The sequence below is a fragment of the Neovison vison genome, chromosome 5, assembly GCF_020171115.1.
Source record: "Neovison vison isolate M4711 chromosome 5, ASM_NN_V1, whole genome shotgun sequence".
NCBI lineage: Eukaryota > Metazoa > Chordata > Mammalia > Carnivora > Mustelidae > Neogale > Neogale vison.
This window is the reverse complement of record NC_058095.1, coordinates 66,894,149-66,910,793: the sequence shown is the minus strand read 5'-3', so window position 1 is coordinate 66,910,793 and position 16,645 is coordinate 66,894,149. Positions and strand designations below refer to the sequence as shown.

General features: G+C 40.8%; 1 pseudogene; it reads left to right on the top strand.

Annotated features, from left to right (window-relative positions):
- The first annotated feature begins 338 nt into the window (after positions 1-338).
- Positions 339-493, top strand: LOC122907970 (annotated as a pseudogene).
- The last annotated feature ends 16,152 nt before the right edge of the window (positions 494-16,645 follow it).

Below are 16,645 nucleotides of genomic sequence, written 5' to 3'. Positions count from 1 at the left end.
TGGTCTATTACCTACTATTCCTGTTTGGTTAGAAATATTCAAAACAATTTTCAAGTCCAATCTATTCAATCTTTATTATAATGCAATGCTGAATCCAGGGGATATGAATATGGAAGAGAAGCCTGTGTTCACATAGCTCTCTTTGGTTTCTACATTTCCTCATGAACAGGGAATATGGTGGTGAGCTTCTAACTAGTTTTGAACTGTCTAGGACAATGAAAAACTGGATATGGGTAAATACTACCAAAATAAATATTAAATTCTGAAATTAAAAAATATTTTGAACACTATGGATTGATGAACTTGATTATCACTTTAGAATGAAATGCTCCAGCTTCAGCTTTGCGCAGTGGCAGTATCGTAGCCAATGAGGTTTATCCGAGGCGCGATTATTGCTAATAGAATGAAATGCTCCAACAGATTAACTAAAATATATCTTTTGAGCTCTTTGTAAAAGCAAAGTGCTTGCTGTTAGTGATTCTGAGTTTACTTAGAATAAGGTCCTTCAAATTTCGCAAATTCCTTTGCTGAATAAAGCTTGTAAGTTGATTGATGAGAAAAGTGTTACAGATATTCTAGCCTGTTCTGTTTCTGTGCAGTGGCTATTTGAAGTTATGCCTGCTCAGCACTGTTGATGTGTTCCAGAAACATGGGGTTAACATGGACTTTGGAAGTTTAGCAAATGTACTAGATGACAAATAGAGATTTAGAGCCAGCTTGAAATAAAGGACTAAGTTCAAGAAGCTGAAGTGTGATAGGGATTAATGGAAACTATTACAGTGAATTTACAAATCAACTAACCAAATATAGAATGGACAAGATGTGTCCTAACATTAATTTATTTTAAAAAAAAAGGACCAGAGTTTTTTTGTTTGTTTTGTCAAATATGAGCCCATGACAAGTCAATGATGTAATGTGTCTGCTTAGAGCCTAATTCAATCTTGGGCTTCATAAATAGATAGGTAGGCCACAGTGACAAGGAGGTGATAGACAGTAATAACAGCCCATGGCAGATCTCACCTCATTCATCTCACTTAACTGAGATGACACACTTGGGAGGTGATTCTGATAAACGGAAAGCTTTTCAAGGAAAAGCACGCAAAATAATGAAAGGTCAGAAACCTAACTCATATTTTAAAAATTATATACATTTAGCTTAGGGGAAAGAAAACAAATATGGTATCATTTGGGGAGTTCTTGCCAAATAGGAATGTATTTTTTTCCAGTTTTCCAGGAGATAAAATTAGGAACAATATGTATGTCTCCTCTAAGGATGGAAAAGTTTGCCACAATCAGAAGTGTTCAAAAATTGAAAGATTACTGTAGAGACTCTGGTTTCAAAATGTTTAGGTTTTGAATAGTATGCCTCTAGTATAATTTTTCTCATAAGTCCTGTTATTTTAGTGGTAGAACCAAATACTCCACTGAGATTAGTTGAGATTTGTCTATACAACCCTATATTTGGCATGCAATTGATTTTTTTGAATCATAAACATAATTTTAAGCATCTACACTTTCTAGGATTTTTGCACATAGCACACATAGTGAGAAATTATTTAATTCAAAGAACTACTGTTCAAAAAGTCTATGTCCCCATTTAATAAATATTTGAGGTATTTTAAGAGTTAATTTAATTCACTTACCTTTTATGTTTGCCTTTCCCCCCTTTCATGCATGCATATTACACACTCAGTAGCCCTAGGGTAAAGAGCAGTTTCAATCCGAGTCTGTCTAGGAAGCTTGGCCTAACATAACGTCATTTATGGTTAAGAATGATCATTGTTGTGCTAAGTAATTTTTTGTGGTTGGCAGTCTTAAAGGTTGGGATTGCTGGTTGCATTTTGGATATTATATCATAAGTATGGATGAATTTCAGTACAAACAATTGAAAAACTTCATTATGCTTTATCCAAATAAAAGAATAACCATCCAACTTATGAAGAGATACATCTCAAGTATTCTGACTTTCACAGATTTTTTTTTTGTCTTTTCTCTCCAGTTATAATTTTTCATGGTGTTGTAGCTTGCCAGTGTCAACAAATTTGTGTTTTTTGGTGGGATAATTGAGTTGAGATTTTTCTCTGACATGAAGTCAGAGCATTAAGTTACAAACCTATGGGTTAGATCTTTGTAGTAGGAAAGCCAGGTCCTCCCTGAAGTCACACCTGGCATGATTTAGATACAATAGGACTGATGCCTTTTGGGATAAAGAGTAAATTTCCTATGATTCAGGAGCTGACCTTGCAACTTGTATATAATTCAGATCTTTAGCCTTTCCTTTTCTTAGGTTTTGGTGCCAACTCTTGACTATTTAACCACCCTTCTGTATCCTGATATTTAGATTATCTAAGCAGGAAGAAGAAATTGATTATTTAAATTTGGAAATTTCAGCTAATGTCTGTTTTAGAACATTTATGAAATATGCAACTGTATATATACATGGGTATAAAAACAATTCAGTATATTGTTGAACATCAGGAAAGGTCATCAGCCAGAAATGTTAATTTATCCATGTCACTTAGAATGAATATTGATGAAAGCTACTATTTGTTGAGCACTTAGTATAAGCTAGACATTTCACATTGCAAATCCTTAAAGGAATGTTAGAAGACTGGTTCTACTATTTTTTTCAGTTGGGGAAGTTAAGATCCAGAGAGGTATGTAATTTATCGGAGGTCATATGATGGTCAAATAGGAGAGCTAGAGTTTGAACCTAAGTCTACATCGTCTCTGGACAGTGGGCTTATCTCATTTTGTGTTTCAAAGAACCGGCAGTGATGTGGACTTTTTGTCCATCTTCTCTTTTGTTGAATGGTTAGCCTGTCTTTGGCTGTATGAAGGATGATTGCATTAGTTTAGGTGGCAGCATTATGTCATTGTCTTTATTTGGAAGTTAAAGATTGTTGTAACATTAGGATGAGTACTGAGTTGATGAGTTAACAAGGGTATTGTATGGACTGTGTTTAGTTGGTTGGTACCATCACCAACAGCCCCTGCTGAGGTAGAGAAATCTGATATTTAGGGGAATTGAAGTGATATATAAAAGGTGGAAGTGAAGCGGAAGCTGTTACCTTGAGAAGACCCTGATGGTAAGATGCAGCTGGCATCTAGACCTCTCTGCAAGCTCCTGTTTAGTGGTTCTGGCACTTCCTTGGACTTCCCTAGACCGTGATTTCTCTAGGTCGTGGCAGAGGAAGTAGTTCCCAGATCTCTCCACAGGGTCCCATTTCATGGTTGTGGCAGCTTCTTAAGCTTCCCAGGAATAAATGGCTTTTCCCTTTTAAGTTAAAAGATGCTCCAGGGACCAACTCCTGAAACCTTCACTGCTGTATCCACTCATATTTGTATTCTTAATTTCTATATTCCACCCATTTCCCCCTCGTTGCTGATATCGAATTTGCTTTTCTGACCAAACCCAGACTAGTGTATGAGATGTGACTTTGCATACATTTAAGTAGAATGTAATTATGCACTAATTTTCCGTTTTGGTTTAGGGGTGAGAGCTAAGATAGGATAAACACAAACGAGAAACTGGCAGCAGTCAAAAGCTTAGAAAAGTCTAAAGTTAAAAAATTTTTTACACTAATTGTAATTATTCCTTCTATAAAGGTACATATTTCATAACATGGATATAGTATTTGATTTTATGTTAGTCGGGGAGCATTCTTTGAGTATCTGGCTATGTAAAGCCCTGAGCTGGGCATGCTGCAAAATCCATAGAGAAAAAATGCTAATTGAGAGCTTTTGATGAGTCAGATGCTTAAATCCTGAATGCACAAGGCAACCCAGTCAGGTAGATATCATTATCCTTATCTTACAGATGGGATGGGAAATTCAGGCTATATCGAATAGGAAACCTGTCAGAGTTCACAGAATTGTTTAGATACTTGAGCTGCTATTCGGATGGGTCTGATTTCAAATCTTCACTCTTCTATCCACTGGTCTCAGCTGCTTCCTGCCCCCCAGAGAGTTTTTAATTCAACTGATACGGATTTGGAAAAGAAAACATAGCTCCTTCCATGCTTGATGAATTCAAATGGATTATATTAAAAAAACTACTTCGGGTCAAATTCTTTTTTTTTTCTTATTTATAGCAGATTTTTATGCATTTACACACTTTTATGGTTACAAGAAATTGCAGCTAACCAAATATAATGAATAACAATAATATAATTATTAATAATATATAATTAATATTATAATATATTATATATTATATAATTAATAATAATTAATAATATAATGAATAACATTCATTCATTTTCTCCCTAGGCTGATTTGTCAAAAACAAATTCCAAATCAAGAACTTATTGTACTCATCGAAACTGGTGAAAAATGGAAGAGACAAACAGAGGAAGGCAAGAAACTTGAATGTGCCCTAACATGGAACATCTGACATAATATTTCAATGGAAAAATAAAGATATTTCTACGATATATTAGGTACAAGATGTGTCCTAATTTTTCTATAGTACCTGTCTAATGATCTAAAATTTGGGGGCACACGTTTGAATGCATATTGAATTAGTGTCTAGTTGAGTTCAATAAACTTTAAAGATGCATATTTAGTTAGCATGGAGTGAGTGCTGGAAGTAAAAGATGATGTTTTCACAAGTGCATATTTTTTACATTCCTGGACAAAATAAATACCCAAGTAAGTAGTTGTCAGTTGGCTTTTATATTCAGTACTTCTTATCCTTGGCATAAGGGATTCTATGCAGCCACATGTATTTTCAGAGACCTACATAATCCCTTTCTAAAGAACAAGTAGCCTAACATATTAACCTAATGTGCAGAACCACGTCTGTAAAACTGGGAAATGTATACTAAAAGTGTGAATTGCAAGCAGATTTCATTTACTTGTTCCAAGTCTGAACCTATAACCAGGTTTTGGTTTGGGTAACACTGGGATTCTAGGAAGATGGGAGGTAAAGAGAAGTATGTTAACATGTGTATGTTATATTCCTTCTAAATAGATGGTTGGTCCTGGCCAAGCTCTACTTGAGAAAGCACCTGCTCAGAAGTATTTCTTATGTTTTTGTTGGCTTGGGTTGGAAAAAATAGCTGTATGGATCTCTGTTTTGTGTGTATTCTACAAACAAAAAGATTCTCATTTGCCTGAGGCTAATCTTCAGTCTCTTTCCCTTCTGAGATGAATAACTAAGCAGAGAAAGAAAATGCTGGAGATAAGCATGGAAGCATTTAGTGGAAACACACTTTTTTGAGGGTGTTTGGGCAGAGATTATACCTACTTGCACGAAGTGTGTGCTTCTTTAAAAAATTACTAAATTAATGACTTATAAGGCATGGATCATGATAGGTAGCTAACTTAGTACTCTCTCTCTCATTACAAGGACTTGCTCTGATTGCCTTATAACCAGAGGGCAGTGAGACCACTGCAAACTTCTATGACTCAAACCTACATCTTTTTTCAGAATTTCATTTGAACTTCCTCTTCGTGGTTGCTCTACTTTCTGCTCTCTTAATAACTGCTGTGTTTTTCAAATACCTTTCTTTGGTCAACAACAATCTCAGTTGGTGAACACAGTTTGAATGCTGGTCAATGTCTAGACCTGTTTTATTTCACTGGTTTTTCTGACATAGTTATGACTCTGAGGGACAAGATGGTTTTAACTGTTTTTGTTTGTTTGTTGTTTGTTTTGCTAATCACTGAATTAGATATATTTTTTATGATCGTTTGGGATTACTCGTGATAATGAGATATTGTATCAATTTAGTAATTATTCAGTGCAGACAGAGATGAAATCTATTGTTTTGATAGGTATTAATTTTGATTGGGGTTGGACTGCAACTTGCAATTAAAAATTCATAGGTGAGGGGTGCCTGGGTGGCTCAGTGGGTTAAAGCCTCTGCCTTCGGCTCAGGTCATGATCTCAGGGTCCTGGGATCGAGCCCCGCATCGGGCTCTCTGCTTCTCGGAGAGCCTGCTTCCTCCTCTCTCTCTGCCTGCCTCTCTGCCTACTTGTAGTCTCTGTCTGTCAAATAAATAAATAAAATATTTTAAAAAAAATTCATAGGTGATAATCCATCTAAGTGATAAGAAGGAGGAGGAGGAGGAGGAGAATACTTTATATCAATTATACTTTATATCAATAATAATTCTTTATATCAATTATATGCAGAGGACATGTATATCACTGTCCATTTTGTTCAAAGTACCCTATTTTTATAAACTACTATTTCATTTATCTCCCTCAAAGTCTTAACTCATTCAACATGAGCAAAATACTTTCTATAGTTTGACTTTTAAGCCCCCCTTTATTATAGCTAAGATTCCTATTATAGCTAAGTTCAAAACTAAAGTGATTTATTAAATTGCTACATTCTTTATTCATTATTTGCATGAAAACAGGGGCCAGGGAAGAAGGAAAGAAATACCTCTAACTGTGAAATAGGTTTTTATTAGGTTTAAAATTACTGGCATTTGACAGCTGGCAAAGCTTAAATTGTAGCAGAAAACTATGCACTTTGACTGGCACAATTATATTTATTTCCAGAAGTGATGCAGTCCTATCCTCCAGAATAGAATTTACTCAATCCACAGAAATTTAACCATACAAGTCCAACTAGGGTCAAGTCTCCTCTTGACAGTATTTTTTACTTTCTTGACTCCCTTCTCCCATCGAATCACTTTAATACTCTCTTTGGATTGCCCTTTTATCACTCTGAACCTCTGTTTAGTACCTTTTGCTATCTTCTTTACCCCTTTCATCTTTACCCCCTTCTTCTCAAAACAAGACCTCCTGTGCCCATTAGCTGACCAAACAGCTCTCCTTGGATACTCCACAGATATATGACCCTCTAGATACAAACTAAACTGAATGAATGTACCTCATAAAATTCCTCTTCCATCTGTTGGCTATTGGTTCCCTTTCCACCTTTGTACATCCTGCCCAATTTGGAATCATAGTTTCCAATTCCTCCCCTCTCTGAACCCTTATATCTGATTGCTCTTTATGCATATTATGGTTCCACCCCTGAAATGTCTGTTAATTTCCTTTCCTTCCCGAGACCAAGGCTGCTATACTTATTCTGCCTCTCTGTATTAACTGGACCAGGGCTATCAGTATCTCTTTTTTTTAAGATTTCATTTATTTATTTGACAGAGAGAAATCACAAGTAGGCAGAGAGGCAGGCAGAGAGAGAGAGGGAGGGAAGCAGGCTCTCCAGTGAGCAGAGAGCCCGATGTGGGGCTTGATCCCAGGACCCTGAGGTCATGACCTGAGCCGAAGGCAGCGGCTTAACCCACTGAGCCACCCAGGCGTCCCCCAGGAAGTTTATTAATTGTACTTAAGTTAACTTTAGCATTCGAAACTGTTCAAAACTAAATGGAAGGGAGCTTACAAATCATTGACTGCAAATGCTTTGTTTTACTCATCAGGACATGGACACTTGGGAAGACTAAAATGATAGCTATTGTAGGAGCGTGAACAAGAACCACTACTAAAAATGCTTTATTCGGATCACATGTTAGTTTTCTTTCAAATCAACCCACTTTTTCAAAGTATAATTTACATGTCGTAAAATGCACACACACAGTGAGTTTTGGCAAATGTATGCACTTGTGTAACCAGCATCTTTTTTTTTTTAAAGATTTTATTTATTTTATTTGACAGATAGAGATCACAAGTAGGCAGAGAGAGAGGGAGGAGGAAGCAGGCTCCCTGCTGAGCAGAGAGCCCGACGTGGGGCTCGATCCCAGGACCCTGGGATCATGACCTGAGCCGAAGGCAGAGGCTTTAACCCACTGAGCCACCCAGGCGCCCCTGTAACCACCATCTTAATCAAAATACATAACATTTCCCATACCCCTGGAAATTTTCCTCTTGTCTCTTTGTAGTCAATCCCCTACATCCCCAGCACCAGACAACTGTTACTCAGATTTCTGTCATTATGGATAAATTTTGCCCATTTTAGAATCTCTTATGAATGGAATTATACAAAACGTCCTTTTTTGTGCTTGACTTCTTTTGTTGATCATAATGTTATTGAGATTGATTGTATTGCTGCCCATTTTGGGATTTGACTTCTTTTTCTTGTTGAGCAGTATTTTATGAAATGAATCTACCACAATTGACTTATCCATTCACCTCTTAATGTACATTTGAATTATTTGTAGTTTCTAGCTATTATGAATAAAGATGCTATTGACATTCATATATAAGTGTTTCTGTGAATTACATATTTTCATTGATTAAGTGCTTCGCAGTAGAATTGTTGGATCCCATATTATGTATGTGAGTGGGTTTGAAGTGGTATATCATAGTGTTTTTTTTTTAAATTGAGATATACCTGACAATTATGAACTGCATATAATTAAAGTGTACAATTTGATGTACATATATAGTCAAGTAATCATCACATTAAAGCTAGTTCACATATCCATCACCTCAACTACCACTGCCTTTTTTCCCTGATAAATAATGATCTTGAGGGACGCCTGGGTGGCTCAGTGAGTTAAGCCGCTGCCTTCGGCTCAGGTCATGATCTCAGGGTCCTGGGATCGAGTCCCGCATCAGGCTCTCTGCTCAGCAGGGAGCCTGCTTCCCCCTTCTCTCTGTCTGCCTCTCCGCCTACTTGTGATTTCTCTCTGTCAAGTAAATAAATAAAATCTTTAAAAAAAATAATGATCTTGAGCTTCTTTCATTTGTCTGTTGGACATTTGTATTTCTTCTTTTGTTTGTTCAAATCTTTAGCCATTTTTATTGCATTATTTATTGTTATTAAGCTTGCAATGGTCCTTTTATTATGATATAACTCTTTTGTTCCAATATGAGTATTACAAATATTTGCTTCCAGTCTATGGCTTCCTTAACAGGGAATTATCAATTTTTTTTTTTTAGTACCTAATTTATTTATCCCATTGGCTTTTTAGCTGTATTTCTTTTTGTTAAATTTTAGTAGTTGCTCTAGGGCTCACATGTAACAGTTTATTTAGAATCAGTGTTAGGCTACTTTACACTTCATGGATCCCAGTTAACACTTACCTCTTCTCAATGCAATAAACTTAGAATAATTCTATTTCCACCATCCTTTGTATCATTTTGTGGTACCTTATACTTCTAAAGTAAAAACTCCACCTTTGAATGTTAGTATTTTTGTTTTAAATGAGCAGTTGTCTTTTTAAAGAAATTATGAAAACAAAAACGTTTTTGTATTTAGAAACTTATTTACCATCTGTTGTTTTTCGATTCTTGTAGAGTTGAGTTTCTGTCTCATGTCACACTTTCTCCCTGCACCTTGAAGAGTATCTTTTAACATTTATCTTAGTGCAGATTTGATACTGATAAATTTTTTCAGCTTTTATCATAAAATGCTGTTATGGATAGTTGCTCTTAAAATATATGTGCAATGGATATATTTACACTTGTAGTTATACTTCTGGTCTTCATTTCTCCATATGTCCATCTGGTATCATTTTCAATATACCTGAAGAACTCCTCTTAACATTTCTTTTAGTGTGGGTCTCCTGGTGAGGAATTACTCAAACTTCTGTATGTCAGAATAAATCTTCATTTAGCCATCATTTTTGAAAGATAAAATTGTAGTATACATTTTTTTCTTTCAGTACTGTGAAGGTGATTTGCTTCACTGTTTTTACATCTGAAGAGAAATATGCTGTCATTCTTATTCTGGTTCTTCTATATGGAAGAAATATGTAGTATTTCTTTTTCTCTGGTTGCTCTTCAAAAAAAATTTTTTTTGTATCTCTGGTTTTAAGTAATGTGAGTATGACATGCCTTAGTGTAGTTTTCTTTGTGTTTCTTGTGGTTGAGGTTTGTTTAGCATCTGTCAGCTTATAAATTTTGCAACTTTGGAAAAAAATTGGCTATTTATTCTTTAAATATTTTTTCTCTTCTCCCTTTTCTCTACTTTACTTTTGACTGTCAAATTTCACATATATTTGGCTGTTTGAAACTCACTGATGCTCATTGTTCATTTTTCTTTTCTTTTTTTTTTATATAAGGTTTTATTTATTTGACACAGAGATAGAGAGCACAAGTAGGCAGAGCAGCAGGCAGAGGGAGAGGGAGAAGCAGGTTCCCTGCTGAGCAGGGGACCCAATTTGGGGTTTAATCACAGGACCCCGGCCAGGATCATGACCTGAGTCTAAGGCAGCTGCTTAATGACTGAGATACCCAGGCGCCCCCATTTTAATTTTTTTAGGTTTCTTTCTTTCTTTCATTTTTTTTTCCTTTCTCTCTCCCTCTCTTTCTTTTTTTAATATTTATTTATTTATTTACTTGAGAGAGAGAGAGAGAGAACATGAGCAGGAGCAGCAGAGGGAGAATCTCAAGCAGACTCTGCACTGAGCACAGAGCTTGATACAGGGCTTGATCTCATGATCCTGAAATCATAACCTGAACCAAAATCAAGAATTGGATGCTCTACCAACTGTGCTATCTAGGTCCCCTGAAGATTCCTTTTTCTGTATTTTACATTAGATAGTTTCTATTGATATGGCTTTAATTGTACCATTTTTTGCATCCATAATATCTAGTTAAATGTTGTTAATTGCCCCTAGTACCTTGTCCTAGGAACTAGCTGCTTTGGTCTTCTGAGACTCTTAGCTATGTCCTCAACCCAGGGAATTGGTGGTCTTTGCATACGTTCCGGCTTACTGAACCATATCTAAAAAAATTTCTCAAGGCAGCAATCTGGGCAATTGTTTTTTTATCTCTCATTTCCTATTGCCTGATATCTAGTTCTTAAAAACTTCACATTTTTTTTCTGTTTTTGGTAGTTTCAGGTGAGAGTAGATGGGTTCCTATTATTCTATCTTGCCTAGAAGTGGAAATCTTTGAATTGTTTTTTCATGTTGCTCTTTCAGTTTGAAAACTCTTAAGCTATTTGTAGGTTTATTTTTAATTATAAGGAGTAAATAATAATAATACCTAATATTTGTATAGCATCTTAAAATTATGTGATATTTTCAGAGGTGCCTGCGTGGCTCAGTTGGTTAAGCCTCTGACTCTTGATTTCAGCTTAGGTCAAGATCTCAGGTCCTGAGATCAAGCCCCACATTGGTGGGCTTTGCCCTTAGCAGGGAGTCTGCTTCTTCCCTTCTCCTACTCCTTCTTCCCCTCCCTCCACTTGTGCTGCACTCTCTTTCTCAATTAAATAAATACATCTTTAAAAAATAAACTTTATATGATATTTTTAGTTTTTAAAAAATTAATAATTATAGTATAATTATATTTGACAAATAAGGTCATAGAAAAAAAACCTTTGAAGCTCAGTTTTCTCTTAAGCAAAACAAGTGAATCGGACTAGAATAATTTTAGGGTTTCTATATGTTAATAATATTTTCAAAAATTTTCCAAAAAGTATGTTTTTATTGCTGAGCTTGTTTTAATATGAGTCCCACAAGTATCTGTTAAGAGCCACTCTCTTCTGGAATTGCCAACTCAACTGGAATTGCCAACAAAGAATAATTCTTTTCCTGAAATAAGCCTTATTCTCAAAACAAGATAGCTCTGCGAAAGAACTTGCTTTCCAATCAAACTTCTCTTACCATTTTCAACTGATGCGTAGTCAGAGCTCAGTGGTGATGTCACTCTTTTTCAGCTAATTTCGGTAAAGTAAGTGAATGACTTAGTAAGTGCATTTGTAAAAAGCTAAGGGCCATTTTAATAATTTTTTTAAAGGTTTTATTCATTTATTTGACAGACAGAGATCACAAGTAGGCAGAGAGGCAGGAGGAGAGAGAGGAGGAAGCAGGCTCCCCGCTGAGCAGAGAGTCCGATGTGGGGCTCAATCCCAGGACCTTGGGATCATGACCTGAGCTGAAGGCAGAGGCTTTAACCCACTGAGGCACCCAGGTGCCCCAACAGTTTGATCTTCTTTATGCTTTTTGCTTTTCATCTTCACCCATTTTTCCCTTAACGTCCTCTTTGTCAGATGTTAGTACCATTGGTCCTGCCTTACTTGTGTTTGAACCCGCACACCTAATTATTTCCAGCCCTTCTCTCATCCTGCTCTTTTGCATCCTTTCTTGTAAATAACATCTAGCTGGGGTTGGTTTATTCGCCATCCCGACTTCGCACGATGACTGAAATACTTGAAATCATTCTTTCCGTTTCCTTCTGGCTCACTGTTTACGCTGTTCTCTCCTCTCAGATGGTTACTCTCTGTTCCCTTTCTCCTGGTTAACTTGTAAGCTCATCTCCACCCTCCACCGATGGTCCCCATCCCTCTCCCTGCTCTCAAATCAGATGCATATTTTTCTACAGTTATTTGAAAGCAAAATTCCAACCGCTTCCTCCTCTAAGCCGCTCTGTCCCTCTCCTGCCCCAAGACAGGATCTCTGGATATGTTCACTTCCTCCTCCCTCTCCTGGGACTCCCAGGCCTTGCTTGTGACATATAGGTTGGGCTTAACCTTCTGCACCACCACCCCCCTAGCATCTATACCCTTTGGTTTTTCCTCTCCCTCTGGAGAATTTTGTGCTTTTAATTATAGACTCATGTTTGGACCAACTGAGGTATGAGTACAAAATGGCTTTCCAAATTTGTTTTCAATTACTGCCTCCGACTGTGCTCATCAAATCTTCTCTTTTTCCTCCCTTCAAACATTCCAAGGAGCTCCTCTCACTGCCTGCTTAATTTCCTGTATCAAAAGCTCAGTCCAGACTAATTTAACACTTTCATCCCCGTGAATGTTCTTCCTACCCATTCCCCTGTCCCGGCTCAGGTCTGGCCTGTGGCCCCAAGGAAGCGGCAGGGGTCTCACTCCCTCTGCCACCCCACGTCTCCTCAGTCCCCCACCCCCACCCCCTAACCAGGTCGATGGGGCTGGCAGGGGGAAAATGGACTCAGGCAAAGCCTTTTTACTCAACTGGTGCTCCTGACGCCCTCTGTGGGCAGACATCCACACAGGCTGGCTTGGCCATTGCATGGTTCCCAGGAAAGGGAAAGATTTTTTCCTCCTGCCTCATAGCCCCCCCCCCCAACACCACCCACGGCACCTCCCACAGGTGTCCCCTCTCCTAGCCAGCAGCTCCCCTGCTATCGGCAACACGGTTAACCCAGCAAGGAATTAGCACAGAGGAAACCACAAATGTTCACTCTGTCTCCACCCCAGGATGGCCTCCCTGCACCCAGCCAGCTCTCTCTTTTTTTTCTAGTTCAACCAGCTCGGATGCAAGTCACTTGCATGAGGATGCAGTCCCAGGGGGCAATGAATTACCAACCCCCCCCCCCACACACACACACCTTCTTGCAGAAACCCGGAGTTCGGTCAGTGACTCTCTTGGAGCCCCACTTGCTTGGCCTGGAGAGGCGGGAAGTCCAGCTTTTGAGGGTGGGTTGTGGGAAAGGACACTTAGGTTCATGACTCCCTGACCCTTACCCTTACCCTTGCGCCCAGTTTCTAGTTTTCTGCTTACACGGCTGAGAGATGCTGGAGGAGAAAGCAGAACTAGTTCTGCCCCCTCCACTTTGAGGGAGATCCCCATGGGGGCCCAGAGGGGGAAAGGGCCGGAGCGCAGAGAAAGTACAGAGCCCTAGGGAATGGGACACTGCAGGCGCTGGGATATCTGGTGGGGGCTGGAGGGCTGGTGAGTCCCGCAGGTGACTCCCAGACTGGAGCTCATGCCGTGTCCACCAGTGTCCATCCCTAGGTGATACTGGGGAGGGGCTGCAGCTGTTCTTGGGACCACAGAGACACCCGCACAGTGTGTGGCCCTGTTCCAACCATCTGCACAACTAACATACGGCAGAATATTGTTAAGCCTTAAAAAGGAAGGAGATCTGACCTATGCGTGAACCTGGAGCCCATTCTGCTCGGTGACATAAGCCAGTCACAGGACACCGGCTAGGATCCCACTAACAGGAGGAACCTAGTGTGGTCAGTTTCATGGAGGCAGAAAGTAGAACATTGTTGCCCCTGGGCTCGGGGAAGGGAACGGGGCGGGGCTGTGGTGGGAGTGGGGGAGGGGAGGACTGGTGTTTAGTGGGGACAGTTTCCATTTAGAAAGAGAAAAGGGGCTCTGCGGGTGGCTGGTGGGATGGCCATGCAACAGCGTGAATGCGCTGTGTCTCTGCGCGGTATACTTACAGACGGTGACGATGGTAACTTTCAGGTCCTGTATATTTAACCACAATAAAAATGTTTTTTAAAACCCATCCACATGGGGGCGCCCGGGTGGCTCAGCGGGTTAAGCCTCCCGCCTCTGCTTGGTTTGGGCTCAGGATCTCAGGGTCCTGAGATCGAGCCCTATATCAGGGTCCCTATTCAGCGGGCAGTTTACTGGGGATCCTTTCCTCTTTCTGTCCCTCCCCCTCTGCCCCTTCCTTTGCTTTCTCTCTCTCTCTCAAAATAAATAAATAACATCTTTAAAAACCCATCCGTGAGGACCCAGAAATGCAGCAACACATCAACACGTTTTTCTAGTTAACCTCCCCTGGGTTCCAAATGCTAGAGCCATAGGGTGATAAAAAAAAAAAAAGAGAGAGCGAGAGAGAGATTAAGAGAGACAGAGATTGAGAGAGACAGAGAGGCAAAGATGTCCCTTGCTGTCACAGGGTTCCCATCCAGCTGGGAAGGCAGAAGTGGCTGGAGTGACCAGGGCAGACGCTGACGGGGACCTGATGGCCAGCCATGACCACATGGCCAGGGAGCCCAATCACAGAAACCCAAAATGCGAGAGACTGGCCGAGGTCAGATGAACTGGCCCCAGCCTTGTGTGTGTAAGCCTGGCCTTGCCGAAAGATGTGCGTGAACGGTAAAGCCCAATCAGGACAGTGAAAACATCTGGGGGGGAGCAGGGAGAGGAATGGGTGGTGGGCAAGGGAGGCACAGCAGGGTTTCCATGTATTTAATTTCTAACGCTGGGTAGAAAGGGTATAAATGTTTGTTAAATAGGTTTTACACATTTTTGCACAGCTGAAACATAAGGCTAGGGTTGCCTGGGTGGCTCAGTCAGTTAAGCGGCTGCCTTCGGCTCAGGTCATGATTCCAGGGTCCTGGGATCGAGCCCCACATCAGGCTCCAGGAAGCCTGCTTCTCTCTCTCCCTCTGCCTGCTGCTCAGCTTACTTGCGCTCTCTATCTCTCTGTCAAATAAATAAATAAATAAAATCTTTTTAAAAAATAAAATTAAATTAAGGCTGGCTTTTAGAGTCATCTTTGGCACAGTAACCTGGAAGGGGAGGTGCAGAGATCACCCACGTATCCCCAGAACCCCACGTACATGGCCTCCCCAGATATCAACACACCCAGCAAAATGGGGCATTTTTTACAGCTGATGACCCGACCCTGGCACATTGCCACCACCGGAAGCCCATAGCTTTAGTGAAAGACTTCAGGTCCCTAGAAAGGGGATGTGTTCCCAATATATTCATACATAAGAGAAGCCAGTCTTGAAGTAGTATATTCTGTATCATCCCATTTAGGGAAAAGATTTTGTGCACGCAGAGGAAAAATAATCTGGGCAAGACAAACTGGAATGTTAATATAATCTCTGGTTTATAGGAGGTTTATTGCTTCGTTGTGTTTTAAGACATTTCTAGGGATGCCTGCGTGGCTCTACTGTTTAGTGTCTGACTGTTGATTTTAGCTCAGATCATGATCTCAGATCGAGTGTTCGAGCCCCACATGGGGCTCTGAGCTCCACAGGGAGTCTGCTTAAGATTCTCACTCTCTCTCCCTCACCTTCTGCCCCTCCCCTCCTCTTTCTCTCTTGGAAAAAAAAGAGGCTTCTGCAGTGAACACAAAGTACTCATTCATATAAAGAGGAGGAGAGGGGTCTCCCATGGGGAAACAAACCCCTCTGGGGTCCCTCCATTCATGGGACATTGAGAGAGAGAAGCTGCTGGAAGGGTCTGTGCACCTTCAGGAAGGCAACAAGAATTTCCCATGCCCCCGCCGTGTGCCCATTCTCAACAAGCTTCCACTGTATGCCCATTCTCAGTAAGTTCCCACTGAAGCAGCAGGGCAGTGGGGAAAGGAGGCAGGGAGGTGGAGCTGAGGCGCCCAGGGGCAGGGCCGGGGGCAGAAGGCCCAAGCTCAGGCTGGGGGTGCAGAGGGGTGACAGAGAAAGGTCTCTGGATAGTGAGGGTCTTTCCTGGGCTGACGTCAGGGGCAAGCCACCATTGACCGTCTGTCCAGGGAGCACAGAGCAACTCGGTGAGCTGGGCAGGACCGTGCTCAATGGAGAGCTGGAGAGCCATGGGATGTTTAGGACACGTGTTGGCCAGGGCCCTACTGGGAAAGACGACACAAAGCCAACCACCTCAAGACAAACAAGAGTCCAGCGCTTCTCCCAGCGGTGTGGGGCCCAGGTGGCTCCGTGGCAGTCCCACCCCGGGAGAGGTGTAGGGACCAGCTTCAGACCTGAGGCTAGGACCCCTGGGACGCCTGCAGAAGGACTAACTTTCCTCCCTTCCTCCCTTGTTCTCCATCTACTCTCACACCGGCCTTTGCTCTGAGACCCTCTTACCATGGACAGTAGGACTCACACCATCGGAGCTGCTCCCTCACAGATCCCATCATGGCCAGTATCCATGCCCCCCCAGCTCCTCTTCCCCCCAGACCCTCATCCCCCCTGCCCAGCCCCGCCAGCCTCCATGCCCTCCCTTTCTGCCCAAACCCCTCCCCTGGACCTTCTGGAAAGCACAGACCCAC